General features: G+C 40.9%; 1 long non-coding RNA gene across 2 annotated transcripts; it reads left to right on the top strand.

The window, feature by feature from the left end:
* The first annotated feature begins 5,871 nt into the window (after positions 1–5,871).
* LOC124674484 lies at positions 5,872–10,861 on the top strand. 2 transcript variants are annotated; one of them, XR_006993033.1, is made up of 5 exons: positions 5,872–5,991; positions 6,120–6,280; positions 6,428–6,557; positions 10,204–10,275; positions 10,395–10,861. It is a non-coding gene; the product is annotated as an uncharacterized LOC124674484 (long non-coding RNA). The 2 variants fall into 2 exon arrangements; XR_006993032.1 differs by having other exon boundaries at positions 6,428–6,562.
* Positions 10,862–11,162: the final 301 nt, after the last annotated feature.

Below are 11,162 nucleotides of genomic sequence, written 5' to 3'. Positions count from 1 at the left end.
ATCACGAAGCAAGACTTCCATCAATTGCATGGATGCGTGCCCGCTGCCGATCTATTCAGTCCATCCATCCATCTCGCAGGGATGAGCGTGTCCCATGCTAGTCTATTCCATCAATGAGCCAAGCTAGATTAGTAGATTGGTACATCATCCGGCGATGTGCCTGCATCGACTTGGTGGAGGTTGGCCGGCGGCCGACCAACGGCACCGTCGGAAACATGGACGGATCTGTGTAGCTAGCGACCTGTTATGTCCCAGAGGCAAGCTAGATCGATTCATAACCCTTAAAGTGCATGTACTTGCTGTAGATTGCTTGGCCGGCCAATGGCACCGGTGAAATTATGGTGGTGGCGGCGTGCTCGTGAGGATACGCTAGGGCAGGCTTAGGCAAATATTTTTCAATGGCTTGATGCAACATTAAAGGGATGCGTAGAAACTTATGGAGGGCATTGGTGGGTAATTTTTTATAACTTTAATGTCAGTGGGTTATATTTAAGATCCATCGGTTGCTATAAACTAAATAATTAAATAGATGGCTGGATGTTTCTGATTTTTGTGGGATTTTCTAGCGATTTCTCTAATTTCTGGTTAGCCCATAATTTACTTTTAATATATAATAGATAAGATTTATTCTTCTTTTTTTTTAGGTTTAAGGTTGCAGGTCGTTGCTGCTCCTATTTCTCTGCCAGGTAGTTCTCTCTATCTTTGCCATTTTCTTTTATCCATTTCATTCACTATGTGGATCATGTTACAACATTTTACAACTTCATAAAACATTTCGATCACTCTTAGAATGTGGTTTGAATTATGTTTTGGTGTCCCAATGTTTTCATACTATAAATAAGTTCAAAAATATTGTGTAGCATTAGAGCTTCACTCAAAATGCTAGATATAATTCAGTTTTCAGGTTTTGTCAAATTCTGGCTGCACTGTTTTCAATTTTTGTAAACCACTCAAATCAATTCCGTTTGAGATGAAAATGTTACATGTTGTCAACAATAGTTACATCTTGCTTCTGAAATTTACAAAATTTCCTGAGCTCGTTTGGTTGCCCAAATGATTTGAAACCAGAGTGCAGTTTTCAGTTTCAGAAAACACGAGCAGTTTCAGAGTTCAGGGAATGTGAGAGGCTGCCCATCGGTCTTCTTCTTCTTGGCCACAGGGCAGCGTGGTGCTTGCCGTTCGTCGCGTTCCAGCCCATCCTGGCTATCCCCTTGCACTACTTAAGCCCTCCCCAGTGCCCATCCCGTGTCATCGTCCTCTCCCAATACTTGTGTATTTTGCGTCAGCAGAGGGCGAAGAACACATAGATGCTTATTTTATATTCATTTCAGTCTTGGTATGCTAGAAGTCTGTAACTGCTTAATATCTTCTTCCCTTTTAGCATTCTTTTTTAATATTTATTTTACTCCCTGGTGTCTGGTAATTTACCTTAGTGATGATTGCTACCTCACAGATAGATGAGCTCGTACCAAATCTATAGAAGTAGTTATGCTTGAAATTTTAGGGTTATATAGTTATATATTTTTCTCTATAGCAAAATGGATATATACTGTGATAGATGCGAGATACATATATATCTTCTTAGCTTGCTCCATTGCAGGTGTTAGAAAATAACATTCAAGTTAACTGCCTGATTTTTGTAGCAGATATGCTCATGAGGCTGGAAGGTACAATCTATAATTATCTTGAACATTTATTTTTCTTTCTTTGTATTCATGTGGTTCATCAAGCTGATATGTTGATTGAGCTCACTATTATGTTTGATTCTGATGGTGTCTGTATGTTAGGGCAAGATAAACCACAGTCGAGGCATTAATATGAAGGTAGATGGGGTCAGTTTCCCCATGTCTTATGTGTATAGATTTTGGAGTTGGACCATCCTCGAAAAAAAAACTTTTCTTTGTTTATTTTTCTCTATTTATCTACTCTGGAACTTTTGACACAAAATAAGCTGCAAAAATATGCTTTTATCTTCTTTACCGATGATTATTTCATTCGCAGTACATGCTTTTATTCCTATGAAATTCTTGGGGTGTATTTGACGTCATTCCTGGGATCTAGCTATGCTTCAGATAATGTTTTTTTCCATAGATTGTAAATCTTATCTTAAATGTTATATATTCTTAGTACTTATGGGTGTTGTGCTCTACAGGAACTTCATTGGGTCTATCACAAGACTGAATAGTTCCTTTTCAACAAATGAACTTTCGGAGATGTATGTTAGTGATGTTACTCTGCCTCAACAAAGGAACTGTGTACAGGTGCAGACTGATCTAAATAGAGAATTAACTGACTATAGATGATCTGCGAGCTCATGTCTGTAAGTATGTATCTAATGGTAGGCACCATTTTATTATTGTTGTTTGCAGAACTTCGTAGGAAATTGATCATATAAGCCAACACCAATGGTCGCAACCCCGTATTGGATATTCGTCATCAGTAGGTACATTCACTACTACAAATGATCTTACGAAAGGATTATAAACCATAGAGTATAAAGTTCAACAATAATCAACAGAACTGAGATACATTATCATTAGTTTGTCAAATCTGTTACGTGGTACCTAGCTCACTAGCAGTACTTAATTGATTTAGCACCAAACTTACAATCTGTTTTGTGTTTGGATGTATAGATATCAGGGTTGTTCTATTTATGCTACGGAGTACTTGTTTCATGCAGCCTACCATTCTAAGTTGCCATACTAATGTTTTATTTCTAGCAGGTTCCATAATAGTATAGCTGAATTCGGTGTTTATTTATATCTGTATTGTTCCATAATAGTATAGATGCAAGTTGTTTCCACCGTAGAAAAAATGTTAGTCAATTCATATTATTTCCTTACTATATATTTTTGTCACTTAACTGCTAAGCATTTATTTACATCAATCACCACATTTCATACGTGCAGTGCACATACATGATGTGATGCATAATCAACTATCTGTTTCTAGCCCAAGGGTTCATGCCAATGCTTCCTCCACTGCAGGCAAACACAAGTAAATGTTCGATATTTTCTTACTCTATCTTTTTCGCCCAAGTATGTATTCACAGGGCTCATCATGCATCTCAAGAGATACCCTTTGCCATTTTATCCCATATATATGCCAGTGTTCATGTGTCCACCCCCAGAGCTGTTGGTGATGATAAAACTAATTTTCCATTCAGTGAAATAATTATTCCATGATTTTATAGATGCCTAAATTCTATATGGGTTTCCTCGTATTGAACCATTAGATCAGAGTAATATGCATAGTCCTATGCACATTTGTTTAGCTGAAAATAATGAAGGGTAAATAAGGTGATAGACTACTAGAAATAGAATGGGCAGGCATAGCAGGACCTGAACTTTGCTATATAGGGCTTTCTATCATTGTTATATAAATTTAATATGTATACAAATTTAATAGCTTGAATTTAATTTAGAATGGATAAAAACGTGGAAGAGGAGGTGTCATGTATATATTAGTTAAATAAAGTAAAATACTACTATTGATAACTTTTTTTATGCCTAACCTTTATTCATTTCCACCATTCTCCCCTCTTATTGTCTAGGTTATCCTTGCATAAAGTGAAACTTCTGTATACATGCATGACAAATGATGGTTATGCATGCTCAAGAGTTTGTGTGACACGGCCTTAGTGCATATATATATTGGTTTGGATATTCTCACATACTAGGTTTTTTCTTATCTTGCCTCTGTTGACACACTTCATGGCCAAATAACTTACCGAGTACCATTTGCGGTATGGACCAAATTCAATTTGTGCTCTGGTACATAACACATATTGCCGGTCTAGGTTCAGTTCCCTGAATTAATTCTTTTCCAGAACAAATAGAGTGATGGTCTTTGTTATATGTCAGCATTTTCGTTTGCCTTTGCATAGTATACATATTTTTACGATGCTCCTCATTTGTTTGCCAAAGCACCTGCTGCCGAATTATTGTGATTCGGTTGTTGTTTTTTATGTTCTCTTTTCAGGGTTATTCTAAGAATTAAAGATGAATACATTTAGACTTGGGAAGTTACGATTGCTTTTTTAGCTAACATAAGATGTATTTGCTAACCACTTAGTATCTATGTGTAACTGTAGGATTTAAAGAATTTCAGTAATGACCATGACAACATGCATACTATTTGCTCCTGCGGCAAGCCGTGGTTGTAGTTAGTTAAACAATGTTTAGGATTTTCTCTGTTGTATTACCTTAAATTTAGCTGTTGATTAATTTACTTTTTTCCTTTGCAACAATGGCCGCTTTTGGTGATGCAAGTAGCTATTGGTTACTTCTTTGTTAACTATGAACTATGTCATGGCCTCCAAAGACATGTCCTTCCATTTGTGTTTGGTTGTATATATGAAGAAGGTTCAAGCTGCAACAATCACCATGTGTTCTTCACTTACCGTCTATTTGTTTTGTGCATCCTACCATTCCCATGTTGTCGATTATTTTTCTGATGTCTGTAACAATATTAAATTGAGGTTATTTGTTTTCTTTGAGAACAAAAAGTAACCTTGATAAAGAATGTTGCAAAGAGGAAGAGAGCGAGGGAGGAGAAAAGGGAGAGCCCCCGGATCAGCGACAACACCTACAAAGCAAAATGGGTAGTCCACGGCTTGCCCTTGACTTGCACATCCTAAAATAAAATCTGAAGTTGTAGATTTATTTCCAAATTGGCAGAAGTATCATTGTTGGTAAATAATGATACAACAAACGAAGTGCTTAGGAGTAATAAATTACCTGTTGGTTAGGGCAGTATAGTCTCAGTTGGATTGTAGATTGTGAAGTACCAAACTGAGAAACACCAAAGTTAGGTGAGGATGAAGATTTTGGAATACCTTGAGGATGCAGCGCCATCTGGCTAGGAGGAACAAAATCACCTACTCCCAATAGAGAAGATGGAACAACAGGTATATAATGGGCATTATATTCCTGAAAATATTAGAATTGAAGTGTGCTTAGGATTTGTATTAATGAAGATTTACATAGTGTTGCACCCATGATAGTTTTTCATTTCACTTATAGAGATGCTCAATATAGTGTTTTATAACTGTTTACCGGGGCCGTGAGCCAAGGCGAGCCCCAAAATATTCCTCTATTTGCTCGAATGTATATAATCATGTGCTACTACTATGTTCGTGATTTTGTTTGTTTTATCCTAATTTCATTCAATCCACTTGGTTTTGTATAAAACTTGGAAAACACATTAATATTTTCCCACTTGATTTTTATCTGTTTACAAACCGTAGATCGATGCGAATTTCACGGGATCGTGCGCCAAGACGCACATCTAAATCTAGTTAGTTTATAATCAGTATAACTTGTTTTCGCGTTTGAAGTTCTCTTTCAAAGATTCGTTACAACCGATGTAGAAATTGGCGAGTTCTTCAACAAAAGAAAAAGAAGAAGCAAGAAAACAAATGAGTGGGGAGTCTAAAATGCGTCAGACCGCTGGGTGCCCCAACACAAACGGATAATTTGCGTCTCGAGCGGTTATTTTCGCGTGTATGAGACGATGCAAACGGATGCTCGTTGACAATTTAGGGACCCCGCTGGAGATGCCCTCACGGCGCTCAGGCTCACGCCCATGTTTCTCCCATCCCCCTGCTGCAGAATTCCCATCTCGGCCAATGCTGCCCCGCCACCAGCGCGAGTACCGCGTCCTCCCCTAGTTCCCTCCGCCGGCGCCAGGAGCCCAGGACAGGGCCTCCCCTGGTACCCCTCCGCAGGCGGCAGGATGGTTCCCCTCCGCCGGCGACATGAAGGGCCCCTCCCCTGGTTCCCCTCGGCCGGCGACAGGACAGGCCCCTCCCCTGGTTCCCCTCTGCGGGCGCAGATCGCGCCTATCCCTCCCTCCGCGCGGCTGCCGCGAGTTCTACCCCCCTACTCTGCCTCTCGCCACTGCCGCAACGGCCGGCCCCTCCCCTGCCTCGCCGCTGCTCACCGGAAGCCAAGCGAGCATGTTGGCATGTGCTTTTCATCATTCTGCCGGGTAAGAAGCTTGTGATGTTGCTTGCTTATCATGAACCCATGACTACATTTGTGTTCTAGTTGTGCTCGTTGCTTAGACTATGCTGTTTGATATGATCGTACCCTGAGACCTTTTAATCTAAAAAACAGCATGTAGAAGCTCATCATTTATACTTGCTGAACTACTTGCATTGGGGTGCACCGAAGATGTGGTATGAAGTTCCAGGATAGGATGCTGTGAATCTGAAGTCTGCATCGAGGAGACATCTACTTGACTTGTTTGAGATCAACCTGATTTGCTTCACAACCTGGTGAATTTAACTATGTTTTGTTCAACTGAATCTTTATAATTCTCGAAAAAAAAATCTTTTTTTTGCTATGTACTTATATGGTGTAAATTTGACGGTGAGGCATGGTGTAAACTAAATCTTTTTTAATACTAGTTCTCTGTTTCATAGGATCAGTTATGATGATGAACTGAAGAAGCAGCACCTAATGCTTCTCCACAATGGATTGTACCGTCTTATCACGGGCGAGGCTTCAAATGTTCAGTTTATGCCTGAGTGCTTATGGTACATATTCCACTATGTAAGGTTCGAAACATTTCCTCTTTAATGCTATTAAGTTATGTGCTGCAGAATTCCTTGTGATGTTTAGATGCTTTGTTATGTTTGGTTACAAGTGTTTGTTTTGGTAGACAGTTCAGCAATTGTTAAACTGTTTCTCTTATCTCTCACAGTTTGAGAATGATGCAGTCATCGAAAAAATATGAAATTATAGCATCAGGTTAGCTGAATCGAGTTACACCAAAGATCAGAAAATACAGTTCATAATCCTCCAGCTCACATTAGCTACATCAGACATTTTCATACATAGGCATAAACACATCCTGTCAGCTGATATCTGCAACCTGCGATACTGCTATGCTATTTATGCTTTAGGCTTAGGCCTCGCTTGTTGACCAGCTCCTGGACCATGGACATGCCTAACTGGAATTCAGTATAGAGTGCTCGGTAGTAGCATCCACGAGCTATTTGTTGGGCTGGGGCAAAGATATGATTCGTTCATTCCCAGCAAGAGTATACTTTTACAAAGTAAATTAAGATTTCTTTAAAACAACATAGAGGTGTAACAGCAAAGTAGCCCGGTTGGCTCTTTTAGTTCCCTAGACGATTGAACCATACATACCTTAACTGAGCGTTGATGTTTAAATGAAGTCCTCTGAGCAAAATGGAAATGAGAAATAAAGCTCGGGTCTCTGTATGTTAAGAAACTAAAATTAGATAATGTTGCAAAGATAATTTAAGGAATACAATTATATGTATATTGCTAGTTAGTTCCAGGTGAAAGGTAATATAATAATATGGATCTTGAGCATTACTGGGTGCTGCAGAATTTTGTAGTCTGTGTTGCAAACCATTGATATAATCTATATTAAATTAAAATAAGCCTATTCAATGTACATAGATTATCATGATTAAGTCGTGCAATCAAATTTTTTTGTTAGCATAAAAAGTAGTTTTTATCTAGGTACAAAAACATGATGCAAATAAAAAAAAAACATGATGCAAATAAACCTTAGAATAACGCACCTGCCTCACCCCTCTAAAACATCTCTATAGACAATGTTTTTGGTGCATTTCCTGGTTTTATTGACTTCTTTGTTTGGCTTGGCCAAAATCCGTATCGTATTTCTTGACACACCCCTTGACAATGCAACGTATAGCTGTCCATGTGAGAATATAGGCTCGGGAAGGTAAATACCGACGTTTGGTATGGTGCCTTGTTAATGGTCATCACAAAACTTAGGCGAATGGGGAACTGATTTCTCTTGAGTTTGAAGGGAAGTGAGATGTCCTCTGATGGCGACATAGGGATCCTAGGTATGAATACCCTCTTTCCACCATGCTGACAACCAACAATATCTGCATCGATTGCATTATCGTGGAAGGCTCTGGTCATACGCCGTGTTCCATTGCATAGGCCATTATGAGGGTCGAGGTTTCGGAGCAGAATGAACGGGCAATTGACCTTCAATCTCAAGACATGCGGGAGCATGCCATGATTTGGTGTGATCGAGTTCAAAAGGTCAATAGTGTAATTGTTCTGCAAATCATCCTCGGTTGAGTCGAAGCTATGGTATAACCTTTCTTCGCCTGGAAACCTGGAGATCATCTTGTCATTCAGGTCATCAACATGCTCATTCTTGGTCAAAAGGATTGCATGTGTGCTCATGTACTCTCTCGACCTAGCGTTGGCATGTAGCGATGGGGAGACATTTTCAATGAGCGAGTTAATAGATTTTTCATTCTTGGTATAACTGATCACGATGTCTTCAGTGAGACGCACATAGTCATCCACAATTGTCTCTTCTATTCCATTGCCGACTCAGAATGCCAAGGATCAGCTTGTGCCCGCATGTTCCGTGTGAGGCATGTCTTGTGTGTCTTATCCCACAGATAGGTCTCAGAAGTGTAGCATCTGTGATATGTGCTCTTTTCCCACATGTCACGAAAGGAAGGACCCGCCTGAAATCCCCACCAAAGACGACAACCTTTCCTCTAAACGGCAAAGGACCTTCCATTATATTTTGGAGCGATCTATCAAGCATCTCAACTGCTTGCTGTTTGGTCATAGCGACTTCGTCCCGAATTATCAAGGACTGCTGTTTTAGCAACTCCGCCGTAGCACTCTGCGTTGTGAAACTACGCGTGCTATTATCTTTGCATTACCAATGCTGCTATACCTAATGTAGCAGTTGTGATCGCTATTAGGCCCATGGAATGCACCTTCGGAAGCATTGCTTTGTGTAAGTATGTGCCAGTGCCTCCTGGACCATCAACGCTGGCCTTTTTTGTTCATCACACGATCCATTATATCATTGAAACTAGCCAACTGCTCACTGTTCAAACTGCCAAATAGATCTAGATGTTCTTTGTCTGCGGCAACTTGCCTCTTTGCTACCTCTTCAAGATGAGAATGGGCCGGGTCGACCCGCCGGTTCACTGACCCTGCCCAAAATTTCGAGGCCATTGGGGCGCTCGGTCGGCCTCGAATGTGTGGAAGTGGCGGCAGTTGCCGTCAAGATAGGAGCTGGATGGTGGTCGCATTTGAGCTTGGGGGTCGTCGCGACGCCAGGGCGGTGGTCGGTGGTGCCAGATCGGAGCAATGGCGCCAGGTGACGGTGGGTTCGAATGCGAACGACTTTGATGGGTGGAAGAGCAGTAATTTACTAGCCAGAGGGGAGCTCCGACGGAAGAGCACAACATGTTGAGGTGGGGTCGTCGATGGTGTACTGAGGAGGGAGCCAGATGTGGCAGCGCTAGCTGGAGAGAGGTCTCGTGCCATGCGTAACTAGCTATCTGGCTTATTTGTAGTTGGCTTGTTGGGCTGCGGGAATAAATGGGCTGATTTCCTCTTTAGAACTCACGGACCGCACTGAGTGTCAACAAAATTTCGGGCTTTCGGGCTATTCGGGCACTCAGACGTTGCAACCTGAATTGCCTGAACTAATATTTGGCTTGCAGATCTGACACCCGAAATTAGGCCCGAATTTTTGGGTTTCGGGTAATTCAAGTTCAGGCTCGGTTAATTTGGGTTCGGGGTTGGGGCCTCGGGTTTTATGCCCACCGAGATCTGCAGGAGATACAAAGCATGCATCCCTATATTGTCGAATCTCATTGATGATTCCACCATGATATCCTGCTCGCATGCAAAGGATGCTTTGTCATGCCCTTTATAGATGTACTTGACTGCCTTGATGCTCGAGCATGCCTTGACATTAATGTGGCAGTTGTATTGCATAAGCAGAAAGGGGTTGTAAGGGATGACCCACCTGTTATCCAAATCTGCTCCTCTGATCCTAACTCCACACCCATTGTCCTTCTATTGATGGGATATCAGTCTTTCCCTTGCTGTGTGGTGTCGCAAAATTCTCGTGGGTAATGAAACCGGCATTGTCCATCAATCATGCAAGGACAACTTTTCTTCAACTCACCACAGAGCCGTGCAGCATGTGTTTGACGACCAGATCATGTAGAACAGGGTATTTCTCTTTTTAAGGTATCTCTGGAGATATCACACGATCATAGTTCCAGGATCATCACAAATAACTTAGCGTTTCCTATTATTACAAATAAGGCTTCGTGAATCACCTGCTGGTTCTCTTAACTTTCAGATGTTGCTAGCTGTTCTCTGGCCTTGAGAAGATGCTTACTTTTATGGTTTCTTTCAGGAACATTTCCAGAAGCAGAGGATAGAGAATTGAATGGGTTCCTCAGAGCCTACACCTTACTAGGTCAATCCGGTATGCGTTTGACTACTTGTTCATGAGAGAATGGCATTGACATGCATTGTGGTCACTCGTCAGTATCCTGTTGCTTTCAATCATATCAATCTGAATGTTGGTTGATATCCTTTTTGCAGATAGCCTACCTCAGGAATCTGGGGTGGACCATAACATCCAAGTTTCGCCTCCACTCATCAAATCTCATTGAGAAGTATAAATCACTGTGACCTGTTTAACATCTGACGAGTTGAAGTGCAAGAGGAAAGCTTGTACAGTTCTTTTTTGGGTTGTTGTAGCCTTAGCTTTTTTCCTGTCTTTCTGTCGGGATTTCTGTCGTTATTTCGACACTCTTATATGTTTGAGATCAAGCCGTGTTGGGCTGAGCTTTGTGTGGCAGCATAGTGGCGACAGGATTCTTTGTTCCCCATGCATCATACACATTACAGTTACATATATACTTGTATCTAAATGGCTGGAAGTCGCATGATGTATATCTTTTTTTAGAAAAAGTAGCATAGTGCTGTTTTCATTGGTAAAGAAGGAGAAAGTCAAATATTACCTACATCCAAGTCAAATACTGAAAGTATTAGCGTTTGGGGGCTGTGCATGTATTTATGTTGTTTGGCTCAGACGTGAGACTGAGCATGCTTTTCGTGTACTTGCATGTCTATGATAAGGTAGTTCGTGCTTTCACAGTTTATGGTGCTGGTTTGGATGACCTGAAGATGACTGTGCGGCCTGAGCTTGTTTCTAGAACTTTGTTTCCGAGTCAGGTGTGTGCGTCTATGTTAATGGCATCCTGTTTCCACTTTAAAAGAGATTGTTGTAAAAATCGCTTGCCCTGACTAGAATTGATAATTATCTGATGATAAAATGTAAATACAGTTTAGTGATCTGCATATGTT

This window comes from Lolium rigidum, chromosome 7 (genome assembly GCF_022539505.1).
Source record: "Lolium rigidum isolate FL_2022 chromosome 7, APGP_CSIRO_Lrig_0.1, whole genome shotgun sequence".
NCBI classification, from domain to species: Eukaryota; Viridiplantae; Streptophyta; class Magnoliopsida; order Poales; family Poaceae; genus Lolium; species Lolium rigidum.
The sequence above is the reverse complement of the archived record's forward strand: the minus strand, read 5'-3'. Positions and strand labels throughout refer to the sequence as shown.